General features: G+C 37.8%; 1 non-coding gene across 1 annotated transcript; it reads left to right on the plus strand.

The window, feature by feature from the left end:
* Window positions 1-6,471: 6,471 nt before the first annotated feature.
* Window positions 6,472-6,545, plus strand: TRNAN-AUU (transfer RNA asparagine (anticodon AUU)). Its single transcript has one exon. It is a non-coding gene; the product is annotated as a tRNA-Asn (tRNA).
* The last annotated feature ends 1,855 nt before the right edge of the window (window positions 6,546-8,400 follow it).

The following is an 8,400-nucleotide window of genomic DNA, read 5'->3' on the forward strand; positions in this document are numbered from 1 at the left end:
GCCAATATCTCTCTTTTGCAAAGAGCTGCGCATTGGAAAATTCAGGGCTATGTCGTGCAGATGATGGCCTAACAGGAGGCTTTAAAATTTTCTTTCTAGTGTCCTTCGTTTGGGAGAAAAATGCAATGGTACAAGACAGCTTTTCCTTGCCAATATCTCTCTTTTGCAAAGAGCTGCGCATTGGAAAATTCAAGGCTATGTCGTGTAGATGATGGCCTAACAGGAGGCTTTAAAATTTTCTTTCTAGTGTCCTTCGTTTGGGAGAAAAATGCAAAGGTACAAGACAGCTTTTCCTTGCCAATATCTCTCTTTTGCAAAGAGCTGCGCATTGGAAAATTCAGGGCTATGTCGTGTAGATGATGGCCTAACAGGAGGCTTTAAAATTTTAATTCTAGTGTCCTTCGTTTGGGAGAAAAATGCAAAGGTACAAGACAGCTTTTCCTTGCCAATATCTCTCTATTGCAAAGAGCTACGCATTGGAAAATTCAGGGCTATGCCGTTTAGATGAAGCACTAATAGGAGGCTTTAAAATTTTAATTCTAGTGTCCTTCGTTTGGGAGAAAAATGCAAAGGTACAAGACAGCTTTTCCTTGCCAATATCTCTCTTTTGCAAAGAGCTGCGCATTGGAAAATTCAGGGCCATGTCGTGTAGATGATGGCCTAACAGGAGGCTTTAAAATTATCTTTCTAGTGTCCTTCGTTTGGGAGAAAAATGCAAAGGTACAAGACAGCTTTTCCTTGCCAATATCTCTCTTTTGCAAAGAGCTGCGCATTGGAAAATTCAGGGCTATGTCGTGTAGATGATGGCCTAACAGGAGGCTTTAAAATTTTAATTCTAGTGTCCTTCGTTTGGGAAAAAAATGCAAAGGTACAAGACAGCTTTACCTTGCCAATATCTCTATTTTGCAAAGAGCTGCGCATTGGAAAATTCAGGGCTATGTCGTGTAGATGATGGCCTAACAGGAGGCTTTAAAATTTTCTTTCTAGTGTCCTTCGTTTGGGAGAAAAATGCAAAGGTACAAGACAGCTTTTCCTTGCCAATATCTCTCTTTTGCAAAGAGCTACGCATTGGAAAATTCAGGGCTATGTCGTGTAGATGATGGCCTAACAGGAGGCTTTAAAAATTTCTTTCTAGTGACCTTCGTTTGGGAGAAAAATGCAAAGGTACAAGACAGCTTTTCCTTGCCAATATCTCTCTTTTGCAAAGAGCTGCGCATTGGAAAATTCAGGGCTATGTCGTGTAGATGATGGCCTAACAGGAGGCTTTAAAATTTTCTTTCTAGTGACCTTCGTTTGGGAGAAAAATGCAAAGGTACAAGACAGATTTTCCTTGCCAATATCTCTCTTTTGCAAAGAGCTGCGCATTGGAAAATTCAGGGCTATGTCGTGTAGATGATGGCCTAACAGGAGGCTTTAAAATTTTCTTTCTAGTGTCCTTCGTTTGGGAGAAAAATGCAATGGTACAAGACAGCTTTTCCTTGCCAATATCTCTCTTTTGCAAAGAGCTGCGCATTGGAAAATTCAGGGCTATGTCGTGTAGATGATGGCCTAACAGGAGGCTTTAAAATTTTCTTTCTAGTGTCCTTCGTTTGGGAGAAAAATGCAATGGTACAAGACAGCTTTTCCTTGCCAATATCTCTCTTTTGCAAAGAGCTGCGCATTGGAAAATTCAGGGCTATGTCGTGTAGATGATGGCCTAACAGGAGGCTTTAAAATTTTCTTTCTAGTGTCCTTCGTTTGGGAGAAAAATGCAAAGGTACAAGACAGCTTTTCCTTGCCAATATCTCTCTTTTGCAAAGAGCTGCGCATTGGAAAATTCAGGGCTATGTCGTGTAGATGATGGCCTAACAGGAGGCTTTAAAATTTTCTTTCTAGTGTCCTTCGTTTGGGAGAAAAATGCAAAGGTACAAGACAGCTTTTCCTTGCCAATATCTCTCTTTTGCAAAGAGCTACGCATTGGAAAATTCAGGGCTATGTCGTGTAGATGATGGCCTAACAGGAGGCTTTAAAATTTTCTTTCTAGTGACCTTCGTTTGGGAGAAAAATGCAAAGGTACAAGACAGCTTTTCCTTGCCAATATCTCTCTTTTGCAAAGAGCTGCGCATTGGAAAATTCAGGGCTATGTCGTGTAGATGATGGCCTAACAGGAGGCTTTAAAATTTTTATTCTAGTGTCCTTCGTTTGGGAGAAAAATGCAAAGGTACAAGACAGCTTTTCCTTGCCAATATCTCTCTTTTGCAAAGAGCTGCGCATTGGAAAATTCAGGGCTATGTCGTGTAGATGATGGCCTAACAGGAGGCTTTAAAATTTTCTTTCTAGTGTCCTTCGTTTGGGAGAAAAATGCAAAGGTACAAGACAGCTTTTCCTTGCCAATATCTCTCTTTTGCAAAGAGCTACGTATTGGAAAATTCAGGGCTATGTCGTGTAGATGATGGCCTAACAGGAGGCTTTAAAAATTTCTTTCTAGTGACCTTCGTTTGGGAGAAAAATGCAAAGGTACAAGACAGCTTTTCCTTGCCAATATCTCTCTTTTGCAAAGAGCTGCGCATTGGAAAATTCAGGGCTATGTCGTGTAGATGATGGCCTAACAGGAGGCTTTAAAATTTTCTTTCTAGTGACCTTCGTTTGGGAGAAAAATGCAAAGGTACAAGACAGCTTTTCCTTGCCAATATCTCTCTTTTGCAAAGAGCTGCGCATTGGAAAATTCAGGGCTATGTCGTGTAGATGATGGCGTAACAGGAGGCTTTAAAATTTTCTTTCTAGTGTCCTTCGTTTGGGAGAAAAATGCAATGGTACAAGACAGCTTTTCCTTGCCAATATCTCTCTTTTGCAAAGAGCTGCGCATTGGAAAATTCAGGGCTATGTCGTGTAGATGATGGCCTAACAGGAGGCTTTAAAATTTTCTTTCTAGTGTCCTTCGTTTGGGAGAAAAATGCAAAGGTACAAGACAGCTTTTCCTTGCCAATATCTCTCTTTTGCAAAGAGCTGCGCATTGGAAAATTCAGGGCTATGTCGTGTAGATGATGGCCTAACAGGAGGCTTTAAAATTTTAATTCTAGTGCTACTCCGATCAACAACTGTTCCTTGGACCTCGCCTTTATCTGGAGATCGTCCAAGTACGGGATAATTATAACTCCCTTTTTTCGCAGGAGTATCATCATCTCGGCCATTACCTTGGTAAACACCCTCGGTGCCGTGGACAGACCAAACGGCAGCGTCTGGAATTGGTAATGACAGTCCTGTACCACAAATCTGAGGTACTCCTGGTGAGGAGAGTAAATGGGGACATGCAGGTAAGCATCCTTGATGTCCAGTGATACCATGTAATCCCCTTCCTCCAGGCTTGAGATAACCGCCCTGAGCGATTCCATCTTGAACTTGAACCGTTTTATATACGTGTTCAAAGATTTAAAATTTAAAATGGGTCTCACCGAACCGTCCGGTTTCGGTACCACAAACCTTATTATTTCAAAACTTGTAACCATGCCAATCACAGACAGAAGGTTTCCATTAGACACAGATCTGAGAATATACTTAACTGAACATTATGTCCCACACACAAAACCATAACACACAAATTTAAATACAGTTTGCAAACTTCAATTTCTTGCAGATTTCAACAGTTTTGCCGATTTCAAAATACGCTTAGTATTGGTTGATCAGGCCAATATTATACAGCATGATTTAAATGCAAAACATATACTGTACCCTTTGTCACAGTACTATACAAAATTTGTGCTTCTATGGAATATTTCTTCCATACATGATATGCACACTTAGGGTTAATCCTCCCTGCCCTTCCCATACGCTGGAAAAATTCGCAATCCCTGCAATTTTTCACACACGCGACACGTCTGTCAACTGGGAAGCTGCAGTAGATCCTCTTATCACAACTACAATCACAAAGCAACATGCTTAGGTTATGCTTAAAACAACCAGCAGCTCTTAGCAGCTCAGTATTGCAATATATACTTACACTCAGTTACATATAATCCCTATAACCTCGGGTTGTTCACTCTATTTTTTTCTAATGTACCCTTCTTATACACGTGTAGCTGACTAACAAGTGGAGGTGATCTATGTGCTTTTTACTTTATTTGGCTCTTGGTCCAAAGCACTTATTCATGCAATCATTCATAGAGTGAAAAACACAGGTCACTGTTTCTTTGCTCAAATCTTTGAATTAATTTTGGTATTCTTATTTACATGCAACAGCATCTGTCAATCATCATTTCCGAGTTACTTGGTCCTTCAACCGATTTGGACATAATTTTGGTATTCATTTTACAAACAAGCAACAACAAACAGGTCCCTGAGTTATTTTACTAGTTTTTTTTCAATCTCTCCACTTCTCATTCTCATATTATAAAAAATACAATCACACAGACAGCTGGCAGGTATAGAAACAGCATGTACTGGAATACAGCACATACCATGGTATTCTATACTTACCAGTGCTGTTATGACTTGGGATGTTCCTTCCATCATCAGCTGCTGGCTGGCTGGCACACCCCTTTGAGAATTTGATGAAGAGATCGAGATCTATAGTTCCAAGGACATAGCCCCCATCTGTTGAATTCTCTTGGATTAACTAAATTAACCATCTTGTTGCTGTTTGGGTTGTTAGGTAAAAGAATGAATTGAAAATGGATTTATAAAAATCAATTATTATTTATTCAAAGGGCCACGCCCGTATACAGGGGAGAAGTAGCATTCTCTCGTCCTGTGTCAAATCATTTAACAACAACATACACGTATCAACAATGAGTTTTATATAATACACAGTTACACCCCTTTTGTATATTCCTCCCATATGATTTCATACCCCAGGAATACAATGTTAGGCAATAGAGTTATGCAATATTGGGACAATTGTCAAGAATACTAAAAAGATACTCGTGAGCTTCAACTGTGTCCATATTAGGAATTACATCTGGTCTCTATGAGCTTTTAGAAAGTGCGTATGTGGAAACAATACTTAGCCAACAAAGTTGTTTTTCTCTCAGGGTGTGTAAAAAGTTCAAGATGAATTTGCTATATCATCTAGCTAGAATCAAAATGGATTCTGTTATGCTTTCATATTATACTAGTGAATATGAGAACCCTTTGCTTATTGGATGTATACATAATATACGTACTATCCCATAGTGCACACACATAACTGTTAGGCCTTCAGCAGGTTGCCTCTGTCACAGTATTCAACACATCTTATAAAACTCTCCAGATTATTGACTTTTTAAAGTTTTTCTAGGAAACGTTTTAGATGAATGCTTATTAGCCTTTGTCAGTATGCACTTTCGCAAAGTGTCTCTGTGGCGCAATCAGTTAGTGTGTACGGCTGTTAACTAAAAGGTTGGTGGTTCAATCCCACCCAGGGATGTAATTGATCTTGTTATCAGATTTTGGTGATCTTTAAGTAGACAAGTCAAAATTTCAAACCGCCTCTTATGGTGTAGGGTACCTGGCCTTCTCTGATGTAATCAGAGTTAGATTTGATTCATTGATTTTATAAAAACAGCTAGGAAGCACAATTTAGCAGTGGTTTGCAGAGAAAAAAAATATGCTGGCAGAAAAATCCAATTGAGTGATTAAACAGCTCTTCATTTTCTGGCTTTATTTTTATGCTAACAAATTTGTTCTCTGAAAAGTGTCCACAAAGCCAAGTCTCTGATTAACACCTTTGTAAGGATGGTTTTTCACCTATTACTAAATTATACTTGCTTCATTGGAAAGGCAGCAAGATGCATCCTCATTTCAATGTCTACTGAAATAATACAGGTTGACACCAGGAAACATTAACGCCACTGCATCCTTGCTGCTTTCTCATGTGGAAGTCTGTTTAATGTGAAAACAAGGTGATATCTAATTAGCACACAGGTAAGGAATTCCGAAAATCTTTATTTAAGGGTGAAGATGTTTCTCACAAAATTGTTGCCCCAATGCATCATTGAAATTCAAGCTGGAAAGATGATTTTAATATATCACTTGTACATTTTGTATTGCTCTTCTGGTGACAATGTAGTTTTTTTTTCAATTACCATTTTAATAACAGGGTAAAGAAAATTAAGTGGATTTTTGAAAGAAAACTATACTGTCAATATACTATTAAAACAAATTAAAATGGTAAAAGTTATTGTACTTTAAGTAAAAATAAAAGAGCAAAAATATCAATCCCAGTTTTGATTACTTAAATTAACAAAAAAAATGCATATAGCAAAGGATAGTTTCAATCTGCCTACCTCTGGGTTATGGGTCCAGCATGCTTCCATTGCAGTACTCTGCTGCACATGTAAGTGCAAGAGATCCTGAAGCACTCACTCATCATGGGAAAGTACCAATGTGTTTATTCGTTGGTTGATGGAAGAAACATCTTACAAAAACTCTCCAGATTATTGATTTTTTAATGTTTTTCTAGGAAACGTTCTAGATTTATGCTTATTAGCCTTTGTCAGTATGCACTTTTTGCAAAGTGTCTCTGTGGCGCAATCGGTTAGTGTGTTCGGCTATTAACCGAAAGGTTGGTGGTTCAATCCCACCCAGGGATGTAATTAAACTTGTGATCAGATTTTGGTGATATTTAAGTAGACAAGTCAAAATTTCAAACCCCCTCTTATGGTGTAGGGTACATGGCCTTCTCTGATGTAATCAGAGTTAGATTTGATTCAGTTATTTTATAAAAAAACAGCTAGGAAGCACAATTTAGCAGTGGGTTGCAGAGAAAAAAAAATATGCTGGCAGAAAAATCCAATCGAGTGATTAAACAGCTCTTCATTTTCTGGCTTTATTTTTATGCTAACAAATTTGTTCTCTGAAAAGTGTCCACAAAGCCAAGTCTCTGATTAACACCTTTGTAAGGATGGTTTTTCACCTATTACTAAATTAAACTTGCTTCATTGGAAAGGCAGCAAGATGCATCCTCATTTCAATGTCTACTGAAATAATACAAGTTGACACCAGGAAACATTAACGCCACTGCTTCCTTGCTGCTTTCTCATGTGGAAGTCTGTTTAATGTGAAAACAAGGTGATATCTAATTAGCACACAGGTAAGGAATTAAGAAAATCTTTATTTAAGGGTGAAGATGTTTCTCACAAATTTGTTGACCCAATGCATCATTGAAATTCAAGCTGGAAAGATGATTTTAATATATCACTTGTACATTTTATATTGCTCTTCTGATGACAATGTAGTTTGTTTTTGTCAATTACCATTTTAATAATAGGGTAAAGAAAATGAAGTGGATTTTTGAAAGAAAACAATACTGTCAATATACTATTAAAACAAATTAAAATGGTAAAAGTTATTGTACTTTAAGTAAAAATAAAAGAGCCAAAATATCAATCCCAGTTTTGGATTACTTAAATTAAAAAAAAAAAGCATACAGCAGAGGATAGTTTCAATCTGCCTACCTCTGGGTTATGAGCCCAGCATGCTTCCATTGCTGTACTCTGCTGCACATGTAAGTGCAAGAGATCCTGAAGCACTCACTCATCATGGGAAAGTACCAATGTGTTTCTTCGTTGGTTGATGGAAGAAACATCTTACAAAAACTCTCCAGATTATTGACTTTTTAAAGTTTTTCTAGGAAACGTTTTAGATGAATGCTTATTAGCCTTTGTCAGTATGTACTTTTGCAAAGTGTCTCTGTGGCGCAATCAGTTAGTATGTACGGCTATTAACCAAAAGGTTGGTGGTTCAATCCCACCCAGGGACCTAATTGACCTTGTTATCAGATTTTGGTGATCTTTAAGTAGACAAGTCAAAATTTCAAACCCCCTGTTATGGTGTAGGGTACCTGGCCTTCTCTGATGTAATCAGAGTTAGATTTGATTCAGTGATTTTATAAAAACATCTAGGAAGCACAATTTAGCAGTGGGTTGCAGAGAAAAAGAAATATGCTGGCAAAAAAATCAAATTGCGTGATTAAACAGCTCTTCATTTTCTGGCTTTATTTTTATGCTAACAAATTTGTTCTCTGAAAAGTGTCCACAAAGCCAAGTCTCTGATTAACACCTTTGTAGGGATGGTTTTTCACCTATTACTAAATTAAACTTGCTTCATTGGAAAGGCAGCAAGATGTATCCTCATTTCAATGTCTACTGAAATAATACAGGTTGACACCAGGAAACATTAACGCCACTGCATCCTTGCTGCTTTCTCATGTGGAAGTCTGTTTAATGTTAAAACAAGGTGATATCTAATTAGCACACAGGTAAGGAATTAAGAAAATCTTTATTTAAGGGTGAAGATGTTTCTCACAAAATTGTTGACCCAATGCATCATTGAAATTCAAGCTGGAAAGATGATTTTAATATATCACTTGTACATTTTGTATTGCTCTTCTGGTGACAATGTAGTTTGTTTTTGTCAATTACCATTTTAATAATAGGGTAAAGAAAA

Source organism: Pseudophryne corroboree, unplaced genomic scaffold (genome assembly GCF_028390025.1).
Source record: "Pseudophryne corroboree isolate aPseCor3 unplaced genomic scaffold, aPseCor3.hap2 scaffold_1155, whole genome shotgun sequence".
Taxonomy (NCBI): domain Eukaryota; kingdom Metazoa; phylum Chordata; class Amphibia; order Anura; family Myobatrachidae; genus Pseudophryne; species Pseudophryne corroboree.